Genomic DNA, 13,076 nt, shown 5'->3' with positions numbered 1-13,076 from the left:
GCCTATGCGGATGACACTCAGTTGGTCCTGATAATTGACAAAAATCAATCTAATGCGGAAATGACATTAAGAGAATGCTTGGCAGCAACTTTTGAGTGGATGACACACAACCACTTAAAATGTAATTCTGCAAAAACAGAGATCGTGCCTTTTGGTCCCAACAACTGTTTTTCTCCACAAGAGTGGTGGCCCGAAAAAGTAGAAGCCCCCCCAAAAACTATTAATGCAGCACGAAGCCTGCGCATTAAATTCGACAGTACCTTGTCTTTTAACCAACAATCCAAAGAAGTAGCAGGGGTCTGCTTTAATATCATTAGAGGTCTCAGAAAGTTTTTTGACCTTCTTCCTCTGAGTGCCAGACGCACAGTTACTGTAGCATTAATAGCATCCAGGCTGGATTACGGCAACAGTCTGTATGCAGGGCTAAATAAATCAGCCCTGCACAGACTTCAAATGGTGCAGCACGCAGATGCCAGGTTAGTCCTTAGACTGCCTAGAAAGTCCTCGGCCTCGGCAGCCTTGGATGCCTTACACTGGCTCCCAGTACATAAGCGCATCCTGTTTAAGGTTCTCACCATTACATACAGAGCTTTCCACCAACAAGGCCCACTGTATCTGCGTAAGTACTTTAGACCATACCATCCGTCAAGAGAACTCAGGTCATCCACTGCAAATCTGCTTCATGTTCCCAAGTTTAGGATGATGACCAGAGGAGGAAAATCCATAGCAGTCATTGGCGCCAGGGCATGGAACAAATTGCCTCCATCCCTGCGTCAATCTGCAACAGAGCAAATCTTCAGAAAACTATTAAAAACATGGATGTATTCCTTATCAGATTCTGGTTGCTTAGCGTTAATCTAATCCCCCCCGCAGACTGTTAGTTTTGCCATGGATACTCTGCTGCGTACTGTAATAAGGTTTTGAAGCGCCAAGATACTCCTTGGAGTGGTAATGCGCTATATAAGTGCATTTTCACATCACATCACATCCTTCATGTTATTTTGTGAAGTTGCTATCTGCACCCGAAGTTGATAAGGGTATGCCTAGACGTGGGTCCCTTGCTCGCTGCACATCTGAATTCAAGCTAGTCTGGCTGATGAGGGGTGATACCCCGAAACCAGTCCCAGAATACTTGTTTCCAGTCCAGGGAGGACCTAACTTGGCATTTCGTATTGGACTGTTCCCATGGGAGCATGTTCAAGACTGATCTGCACATGGCTGCGTCCAGACGGGGTGACGTACCAGTGAGAATAACAATGGATTAAACTCAGATCTCTGACTGTAGGTGAATGTTTGAAACGTTCCAACACTCTGTCTATCATGTTGTTTTGTAAAGTTGCTAGGTGTACCTAAGTTAATAAGGGTATGCCTATACGTGTGTCCCTTGCTCGCTACACCACTGAATTCAAGCTACCCTGGCTGATGAGGGGTGATACCCTGAACCCAGTCCCAGAGTTCTTGTTTCCAGTCCAGGGAGGACCTAGCTTGGCAGTTCGGGCTGGACTATTCAATGGGAGCAGGATCAATACTGATTTGCATATCGCTGGGTCCAAACTGGGGTGACGTACCATATAAAATAACAATGGATTAAACCCAGATCTGTGACTGTAGGTGAGTTTTTAAAAGCCTTTCAACACTCTGCCCATCATGTTATTTTGTGAAGTTGCTTTATGCGCCATAAGTGGATAAGGTTATGCCTAGACCTGGATCCCTTGCTCGCTGCACCACTGGATTCAAGCTAGCCTGGCTGATGAGGGGTGATACCCCAAAACCAGTCCCAGAATACTTATTCCAAGGCCAGGGAGGACCTAGCTTTTCAATTCGGGTTGGACTGTTCCCATGGGGAGCAGGGTTAAGGCTGATTTTCATATGGCTGGGTCCAGAACTGCGATGACGTGGCTAGAAAAATAAGGATGGATTAAGCCCAGATCTTTGGCTAGAGGTGTGTGTTTGAAAACTTTCAACACTCTGTCCATCATGTTATTTTGTGAAGTTGCTTTGAGCACCCTAAGTGGATAAGGGTATTCCTGGACGTGGGTCCCTAACGTATATATGGTCCCCCTGTTAAAACTAATTACTTCATTCAACATCAGCACAATTGCCTATGCGGATGACACTCAGTTGGTGCTGATACTTGACAAAAATCAATCTAATGCGGAAATGACATTAAGAGAATGCTTGGCAGCAACTTTTGAGTGGATGACACACAACCACTTAAAATGTAATTCTGCTAAAACAGAGATCGTGCCTTTTGGTCCCAACAACTGTTTTTCTCCTAAAGAGTGGTGGCCCGAAAAAGTAGAAGCCCACCAAAAACTATTAATGCAGCACGAAACCTGCGCATTAAATTCGACAGTACCTTGTCTTTTAACCAACAAGCCAAAGAAGTAGCAGGGGTATGCTTTAATATCATTAGAGGTCTCAGAAAGTTTTTTGACCTTCTTCCTCTGAGTGCCAGGCGCACGGTTGCTGTAGCATTAATAACATCCAGGCTGGATTACTGCAACAGTCTGTATGCAGGGCTAAATAAATCAGTCCTGCACAGACTTCAAATGGTCCAGCACGCAGCTGCCAGGTTAGTCCTTAGACTGCCTAGAAAGTCCTCGGCCTCGGCAGCCTTGGATGCCTTACACTGGCTCCCAGTACATAAGCGCATCCTGTTTAAGGTTCTCACCATTACATACAGAGCTTTCCACCATCAAGGGCCCACTGTATCTGCGTAAGTACTTTAGACCATACCGTCCGTCAAGGGCACTCAGGTCATCCACTGCAAATCTGCTTCATGTTCCCAAGTTTAGGATGATGACCAGAGGAGGAAAACCCATAGCATTCATTGGCACCAGGGCATGGAACAAATTGCCTCCATCCCTGCGTCAATCTGCAACAGAGCAAATCTTCAGAAAACTATTAAAAACATGGATGTATTCCTTATCAGATTTTGGTTGCTTAGCGTTAATCTAATACCCCCCGCAGACTGTTAGTTTTGCCATGGATACTCTGCTGTGTACTGTAATAAGGTTTTGAAGCGCCAAGATACTCCTTGGAGTGGTAATGCGCTATATAAGTGCATTTTCACATCACATCACATCCTTCACGTTATTTTGTGAAGTTGCTATCTGCACCCGAAGTTGAGAAGGGTAGGCCTAGATGTCGGTCCCTTGCTCGCTGCATATCTGAATTCAAGCTAGTCTGGCTGATGAGGGGTGATACCCCGAAACCAGTCCCACAATACTTGTTTCCAGTCCAGGGAGGACCTAACTTGGCATTTCGTATTGGACTGTTCCCATGGGAGCATGTTCAAGACTGATCTGCACATGGCTGCGTCCAGACTGGGGTGACGTACCAGTGAAAATAACAATGGATTAAACCCAGATCTCTGACTGTAGGTGAATGTTTGAAACGTTCCAACACTCTGTCAATCATGTTGTTTTGTGAAGTTGCTATGTGTACCTAAGTGGATAAGGGTATGCCTATATGTATGTCCCTTGCTCGCTGCACAACTGAATTCAAGCTAGCCTGGCTGATGAGGGGTGATACCCTGAACCCAGTCCCAGAGTACTTGTTTCCAGTCCAGGGAGGACCTAGCTTGGCAGTTCGGGTTGGACTACTCCCATGGGAGCAGGATCAATACTGATTTGCATATGGCTGGGTCCAAACTGGGGTGACGTACCATAGAAAATAACAATGGATTAAACCAAATTCTGTGAATGTAGGTGAGTTTTTAAAACCTTTCAACACTCTGTCCATCATGTTATTTTGTGAAGTTGCTTTATGCGCCATAAGTGGATAAGGATATGCCTAGACGTGGGTTCCTTGCTTACTGCACCACTGGATTCAAGCTAGCCTGGCTGATGAGGGGTGATACCCAAAAACCAGTCCCAGAATCTTGTTTCCAGTCCGGGGAGGACCTAGCTTGGCAGTTCGGGCTAGACTGTTACCATGGAGAGCACGGTCAAGGCTGATTTTCATATGGCTGGGTCCAGAACTGCGATGAGTTGGCGAGCAAAATAAGGATGGATTAAACCCAGATCTTTGGCTAGAGGTGTGTGTTTGAAAAGTTTTAACACTCTGTCCATCATGTTATTTTGTGAAGTTGCTACGAGCACACTAAGTGGATAAGGGTTTGCCTGGACGTGGGTCCCTTGCTCGCTGCACATCTGGATTCAAGCTAGCCTGGCTGATGAGTGGTGATACCCTGAAACCAGTCCCAAAATACTTGTTTCCAGGCCAGGGACCTAGCTTGGCAGTTCGGGTTGCACTGTTCCCATGGGAGCAGGTTCAAGACTGATTTGCATATGGCTGGGTCCAAACTGGGGTGACTTACCAGGGAAAATAAGAATGGATTAAACCAAGATCTGTGACTGTAGGTGAGTGTTTGAAACATTCCAACACTCTGTCCTTCATGTTATTTTATGCAGTTGCTATCGGCACCCGAAGTTGATAAGGGTATGCCTAGACGTGGGTCCCTTGCTCGCTGCACATCTGGATTCAAGCTAGCCTGGCTGATGAGGGGTGATTCCCTGAAACCAGTCCCAAAATACTTGTTTCCAGGCCAGGGACCTAACTTGGCATTTCGTGTTGGACTGTTCCCATGGGAGCATGTTCAAGACTGATCTGCACATGGCTGCGTCCAGACTGGGGTGACGTACCAGTGAAAATAACAATGGATTAAACCCAAATCTCTGACGGTAGGTGAATGTTTGAAATGTTCCAACACTCTGTCTATCATGTTGTTTTGTGAAATTGCTCTGTGTACCTAAGTGGATAAGGGTATGCCTATACGAGTGTCCCTTGCTCGCTGCACCACTGAATTCAAGCTAGCCTGGCTGATGAGGGGTGAGACTCTGAACCCAGTCCCAGAGTACTTGTTTCCAGTCCAGGGAGGACCTAGCTTGGCAGTTCGGGTTGGACTGCTCCCAATGGAGCAAGATCAATACTGTTTTGCACATGGCTGGGTCCAAACTGGGATGACGTACCAGGGAAAATAAGAATGGATTAAACCCAGATCTGTGACTGTAGGTGAGTTTTTGAAACCTTTCAACACTCTGTCCATCATATTATTTTGTGAAGTTGCTTTATGTGCCATAAGTGGATAAGGATATGCCTAGACCTGGGTCCCTTGCTCGCTGCACCACTGGATTCAAACTAGCCTGGCTGATGAGGGGTGATACCCCAAAACCAGTCCCAGAATTCTTGTTTCCAGTCCGGGGAGGACCTAGCTTTTCAGTTTGGGCTAGACTGTTGCCATGGGGAGCAGGTTCAAGACTGATTTACAGATGGCTGGATCAAGAACTGCGATGACGTGGCGAGCAAAATAAGGATGGATTAAACCCAGATCTTTGGCTGGAGGTGTGTTTTTGAAATGTTCCAACACTCTGTCTATCATGTCGTTTTGTGAAGTTGCTATGTGTACCTAAGTGGATAAGGGTATGCCAATACGTGTGTCCCTTGCTCGCTACACCACTGAATTCAAGCTAGCCTGGCTGATGAGGGGTGATACCCTGAACCCAGTCCCAGAGTACTTGTTTCCAGTCCTGGGAGGACCTAGCTTGGCAGTTCGGGATGGACTGTTCCCATGGGAGCAGCATCAATACTGATTTGCATATGGCTGGGTCCAAATTGGGGTGACGTACCATAGAAAATAACAGTGGATTAAACCCAGATCTGTGACTGTAGGGGAGTTTTTGAAACCTTTCAACACTCTGTCCATCATATTATTTTGTGGAGTTGCTTTATGTGCCATAAGTGGATAAGGATACGCCTAGACCTGGGTCCCTTGCTCGCTGCACCACTTAATTCAAACTAGCCTGGCTGATGAGGGGTGATACCCCAAAATCAGTCCCAGAATTCTTGTTTCCAGTCCGGGAAGGACCTAGCTTGTCAGTTCGGGCTAGACTGTTACCATGGGGAGCAGGGTCAAGGGTGATTTACAGATGGCAGGGTCAAGAACTGGGATGTCGTGGCGAGCAAAATAAGGATGGATTAAACCCAGATCTTTGGCTGGAGGTGTATTTTTGAAACGTTTTAACACTCTGTCCATCATGTTATTTTGTGAAGTTGCTACGAGCACCCTAAGTGGATAAGTGTTTGCCTGGACGTGGGTCCCTTGCTCACTGCACATCTGGATTCAAGCTAACTTGGCTGATGAGGGGTGATACCCTGAAACCAGTCCCAAAATACTTGTTTCCAGGCCAGGGACCTAGCTTGGCAGTTCGGGTTGCACTGTTCCCATGTGAGCAGGTTCAAGACTGATTTGCATATTGCTGGGTCCAAACTGGGATGACGTACCAGGGAAAAAAAGAATGGATTAAACCAAAATCTGTGACTGTAGGTGAGTGTTTGAAACATTCCAACACTCTGTCCTTCACGTTATTTTGTGAAGCTGCTATCTACACCCGAAGTTGATAATGGTATGCCTAGACGTGGGTCCCTTGCTCGCTGCATATCTGGATTCAAGCTAGTCTGGCTGATGAGGGGTGATACCCCGAAACCAGTCCCTGAATACATGATTCCTGTCCAGGGAAGACCTAACTTGGCATTTCGTATTGGACTGTTCCCATGGGAGCATGTTCAAGACTTATCTGCACATGGCTGCATCCAGACTGGGGTGACGTACCAGTGAAAATAACAATGGATTAAACCCAGATCTCTGACTGCAGGTAAATGTTTGAAACGTTTCAACACTCTGTCCATCATGTTATTTTGTGAAGTTGCTTTATGCGCCATAAGTGGATAAGGATATGCCTAGACCTGGGTCCCTTGCTTGCTGCACCGCTGGATTCAAGCTAGTCTGGCTGATGAGGGGTGATACCCCAAAACCAGTCCCAGAATTCTTGTTTCCAGTCGGGGGACGACCTAGCTTGTCAGTTCGGGCTACACTGTTACCATGGGGAGCAGGGTCAAGGCTGAATTTGCAGATGGCTGGGTCAAGAACTGTGATGACGTGGCGAGCAAAATAAGGATGGATTAAACCTAGATCTGTGACTGTAGGTGTGTGTTTAAAACATTCCAACACTCGGTCCTTCATGTTATTGTGTGACGTTGCTATCTGCACCTGAAGTTGATAAGGGTATGCCTAGACGTGGGTCCCTTGCTCGCTGCATATCTGGATTCAAGCTAGTCTGGCTGATGAGGGGTGATACCTTTAATCCATTCCCAGAATACTTGCTTCCCGTCCAGGGAGGACCTAACTTGGCATTTCATGTTGGACTGTTCCCATTGGAATATGTTCAAGACTGATCTGCACATGGCTGCGTCCAGACTGGGGTGACGTACCAGTGAAAATAACAATGGATTAAGCCCAGATCTCTGACTGCAGGTAAATGTTTGAAACGTTTCAACACTCTGTCCATCATGTTATTTTGTGAAGTTGCTTTATGCGCCATAAGTGGATAAGGATATGCCTAGATCTGGGTCCCTTGCTTGCTGCACCACTGGATTCAAGCTAGTCTGGCTGATGAGGGTTGATACCCCGAAACCAGTCCCTGAATACATGATTCCTGTCCAACGAGGACCTAACTTGGCATTTCGTATTGGACTGTTCCCATGGGAGCATGTTCAAGACTTATCTGCACAATGCTGCGTCCAGACTGGGGTGACGTACCAGTGAAAATAACAATGGATTAAACCCAGATCTCTGACTTCAGGTAAATGTTTGAAACGTTTCAACACTCTGTCCATCATGTTATTTTGTGAAGTTGCTTTATGCGCCATAAGTGGATAAGGATATGCCTAGACCTGGGTCCCTTGATTGTTGCACCTCTGGATTCAAGCTAGTCTGGCTGATTGGGGGTGATACCCCAAAACCAGTCCTAGAATTCTTGTTTCCAGTCGGGGGACGACCTAGCTTGTCAGTTCGGGCTACACTGTTACCATGGGGAGCAGGGTCAAGGCTGATTTGCAGATGGCTGGGTCAAGAACTGCGATGACGTGGTGAGCAAAATAAGGATGGATTAAACCCAGATCTTTGGCTGGAGGTGTATTTTTGAAACGTTTTAACACTCTGTCCATCATGTTATTTTGTGAAGTTGCTACGAGCACCCTAAGTGGATAAGTGTTTGCCTGGACGTGGGTCCCTTGCTCGCTGCACATCTGGATTCAAGCTAGCTTGGCTGATGAGGGGTGATACCCTGAAACCAGTCCCAAAATACTTGTTTCCAGGCCAGGGACCTAGCTTGGCAGTTCGGGTTGCACTGTTCCCATGGGAGCAGGTTCAAGACTGATTTGCATATTGCTGGGTCCAAACTGGGATGACGTACCAGGGAAAAAAAGAATGGATTAAACCAAAATCTGTGACTGTAGGTGAGTGTTTGAAACATTCCAACACTCTGTCCTTCACGTTATTTTGTGAAGCTGCTATCTACACCCAAAGTTGATAATGGTATGCCTAGACGTGGGTCCCTTGCTCGCTGCATATCTGGATTCAAGCTAGTCTGGCTGATGAGGGGTGATACCCCGAAACCAGTCCCTGAATACATGATTCCTGTCCAGGGAAGACCTAACTTGGCATTTCGTATTGGACTGTTCCCATGGGAGCATGTTCAAGACTTATCTGCACATGGCTGCATCCAGACTGGGGTGACGTACCAGTGAAAATAACAATGGATTAAACCCAGATCTCTGACTGCAGGTAAATGTTTGAAACATTTCAACACTCTGTCCATCATGTTATTTTGTGAAGTTGCTTTATGCGCCATAAGTGGATAAGGATATGCCTAGACCTGGGTCCCTTGCTTGCTGCACCGCTGGATTCAAGCTAGTCTGGCTGATGAGGGGTGATACCCCAAAACCAGTCCCAGAATTCTTGTTTCCAGTCGGGGGACGACCTAGCTTGTCAGTTCGGGCTACACTGTTACCATGGGGAGCAGGGTCAAGGCTGATTTGCAGATGGCTGGGTCAAGAACTGTGATGACGTGGCGAGCAAAATAAGGATGGATTAAACCTATATCTGTGACTGTAGGTGTGTGTTTAAAACATTCCAACACTCGGTCCTTCATGTTATTGTGTGAAGTTGCTATCTGAACCTGAAGTTGATAAGGGTATGCCTAGACGTGGGTCCCTTGCTCGCTGCATATCTGGATTCAAGCTAGTCTGGCTGATGAGGGGTGATACCTTGAATCCATTCCCAGAATACTTGCTTCCCGTCCAGGGAGGACCTAACTTGGCATTTCATGTTGGACTGTTCCCATTGGAATATGTTCAAGACTGATCTGCACATGGCTGCGTCCAGACTAGGGTGACGTACCAGTGAAAATAACAATGGATTAAGCCCAGATCTCTGACTGCAGGTAAATGTTTTAAACGTTTCAACACTCTGTCCATCATGTTATTTTGTGAAGTTGCTTTATGCGCCATAAGTGGATAAGGATATGCCTAGATCTGGGTCCCTTGCTTGCTGCACCACTGGATTCAAGCTAGTCTGGCTGATGAGGGTTGATACCCCGAAACCAGTCCCTGAATACATGATTCCTGTCCAACGAGGACCTAACTTGGCATTTTGTATTGGACTGTTCCCATGGGAGCATGTTCAAGACTTATCTGCACAATGCTGCGTCCAGACTGGGGTGACGTACCAGTGAAAATAACAATGGATTAAACCCAGATCTCTGACTGCAGGTAAATGTTTGAAACGTTTCAACACTCTGTCCATCATGTTATTTTGTGAAGTTGCTTTATGCGCCATAAGTGGATAAGGATATGCCTAGACCTGGGTCCCTTGATTGTTGCACCTCTGGATTCAAGCTAGTCTGGCTGATTGGGGGTGATACCCCAAAACCAGTCCCAGAATTCTTGTTTCCAGTCGGGGGACGACCTAGCTTGTCAGTTCGGGCTACACTGTTACCATGGGGAGCAGGGTCAAGGCTGATTTGCAGATGGCTGGGTCAAGAACTGCGATGACGTGGTGAGCAAAATAAGAATGGATTAAACCCAGATCTGTGACTGTAGGTGTGTGTTTAAAACATTCCAACACTCGGTCCTTCATGTTATTGTGTGAAGTTGCTGTCTCCACCTGAAGTTGATAAGGGTATGCCTAGACGTGAGTCCCTTGCTCGCTGCATATCTGGATTCAAGCTAGTCTGGCTGATGAGGGGTGATACCTTGAATCCATTCCCAGAATACTTGCTTCCCGTCCAGGGAGGACCTAACTTGGCATTTCATGTTGGACTGTTCCCATGGGAGCATGATCAAGACTGATCTGCACATGGCTGCGTCCAGACTGGGGTAACGTACCAATGAAAATAACAATGGATTAAGCCCAGATCTCTGACTGCAGGTAAATGTTTGAAACGTTTCAACACTCTGTCCATCATGTTATTTTGTGAAGTTGCTTTATGCGCCATAAGTGGATAAGGATATGCCTAGACCTGGGTCCCTTGCTTGTTGCACCTCTGGATTCAAGCTAGTCTGGCTGATTGGGGGTGATACCCCAAAACCAGTCCCAGAATTCTTGTTTCCAGTCGAGGGACGACCTAGCTTGTCAGTTCGGGCTACACTGTTAGCATGGGGAGCAGGGTCAAGGCTGATTTGCAGAAGGCTGGGTCAAGAACTGCGATGACGTGGTGAGCAAAATAAGGATGGATTAAACCCAGATCTTTGGCTGGAGGTGTATTTTTGAAACGTTTTAACACTCTGTCCATCATGTTATTTTGTGAAGTTGCTACGAGCACCCTAAGTGGATAAGTGTTTGCCTGGACGTGGGTCCCTTGCTCGCTGCACATCTGGATTCAAGCTAGCTTGGCTGATGAGGGGTGATACCCTGAAACCAGTCCCAAAATACTTGTTTCCAGGCCAGGGACCTAGCTTGGCAGTTCGGGTTGCACTGTTCCCATGGGAGCAGGTTCAAGACTGATTTGCATATTGCTGGGTCCAAACTGGGATGACGTACCAGGGAAAAAAAGAATGGATTAAACCAAAATCTGTGACTGTAGGTGAGTGTTTGAAACATTCCAACACTCGGTCCTTCATGTTATTGTGTGAAGTTGCTGTCTGCACCTGAAGTTGATAAGGGTATGCCTAGACGTGGGTCCCTTGCTCGCTGCATATCTGGATTCAAGCTAGTCTGGCTGATGAGGGGTGATACCTTGAATCCATTCCCAGAATACTTGCTTCCCGTCCAGGGAGGACCTAACTTGGCATTTCATGTTGGACTGTTCCCATGGGAGCATGATCAAGACTGATCTGCACATGGTTGCGTCCAGACTGGGGTAACGTACCAATGAAAATAACAATGGATTAAGCCCAGATCTCTGACTGCAGGTAAATGTTTGAAACGTTTCAACACTCTGTCCATCATGTTATTTTGTGAAGTTGCTTTATGCGCCATAAGTGGATAAGGATATGCCTAGACCTGGGTCCCTTGCTTGTTGCACCTCTGGATTCAAGCTAGTCTGGCTGATGAGGGGTGATACCCCAAAACCAGTCCCAGAATTCTTGTTTCCAGTCGGGGGACGACCTAGCTTGTCAGTTCGGGCTACACTGTTACCATGGGGAGCAGAGTCAAGGCTGATTTGCAGATGGCTGGGTCAAGAACTGCGATGACGTGGCGAGCAAAATAAGGATGGATTAAACCCAGATCTGTGACTGTAGGTGTGTGTTTAAAACATTGCAACACTCGATCCTTCATGTTATTGTGCGAAGTTGCTATCTGCACCTGAAGTTGATAAGGGTATGCCTAGACGTGGGTCCCTTGCTCGCTGCATATCTGGATTCAAGCTAGTCTGGCTGATGAGGGGTGATACCTTGAATCCATTCCCAGAATACTTGCTTCCCGTCCAGGGAGGACCTAACTTGGCATTTCATGTTGGACTGTTCCCATGGGAGCATGTTCAAGACTGATCTGCACATGGCTGCGTCCAGACTGGGGTGACGTACCAGTGAAAATAACAATGGATTGAGCCCAGATCTCTGACTGTAGGTGAATGTTTGAAACGTTCCAACACTCTGTCTATCATGTTGTTTTGTAAAGTTGCTATGTGTACCTAAGTGAATAAGGGTATGCCTATACGTGTGTCCCTTGCTCGCTGCACCACTGAATTCAAGCTAGCCTGGCTGATGAGGGGTGATACCCTGAACCCAGTCCCAGAGTTCTTGTTTCCAGTCCAGGGAGGACCTAGCTTCGCAGTTCGGGTTGGACTATTCCCATGGGAGCAGGATCAATACTGATTTGCATATCGCTGGGTCCAAACTGGGGTGACGTACCATAGAAAATAACAATGGATTAAACCTAGATCTGTGACTGTAGATGAGTTTTTAAAAACCTTTCAACACTCTGTCCATCATGGTATTTTGTGAAGTTGCTTTATGCGCCATAAGTGGATAAGGTTATGCCTAGACCTGGGTCCCTTGCTCGCTGCACCACTGGATTCAAGCTAGCCTGGCTGATGAGGGGTGATACCCCAAAACCAGTCCCAGAATAGTTATTCCAAGGCCAGGGAGGACCTAGCTTTTCAATTCGGGTTGGACTGTTCCCATGGGGAGCAGGGTCAAGGCTGATTTTCATATGGCTGGGTCCTGAACTGCGATGACGTGGCTGGCAAAATAAGGATGGATTAAACCCAGATCTTTGGCTAGAGGTGTGTGTTTGAAAACTTTCAACACTCTGTCCATCATGTTATTTTGTGAAGTTGCTTTGAGCACCCTAAGTGGATAAGGGTATTCCTGGACGTGGGTCCCTAACGTATATATGGTCCCCCTGTTAAAACTAATTTCTTCATTCAACATCAGCACAATTGCCTATGCGGATGACACTCAGTTGGTTCTGATACTTGACAAAAATCATTCTAATGCGGAAATGACATTAAGAGAATGCTTGGCAGCAACTTTTGAGTGGATGACACATAACCACTTAAAATGTAATTCTGCTAAAACAGAGATCGTGCCTTTTGGTCCCAACAACTGTTTTTCTCCACAAGAGTGGTGGCCCAAAAAAGTAGAAGCCCCCCCAAAAACTGTTAATGCAGCACGATACCTAGGCATTACATTCGACAGTACCATGTCTTTTAACCAACAAGCCAAAGAAGTAGCAGGGGCCTGCTTTAACATCATTAGAGGTCTCAGAAAGTTTTTTGACCTTCTTC

This window comes from Lissotriton helveticus, chromosome 11, assembly GCF_964261635.1.
Source record: "Lissotriton helveticus chromosome 11, aLisHel1.1, whole genome shotgun sequence".
Classification (NCBI taxonomy): domain Eukaryota; kingdom Metazoa; phylum Chordata; class Amphibia; order Caudata; family Salamandridae; genus Lissotriton; species Lissotriton helveticus.
This window is presented reverse-complemented; position numbering follows the sequence as displayed.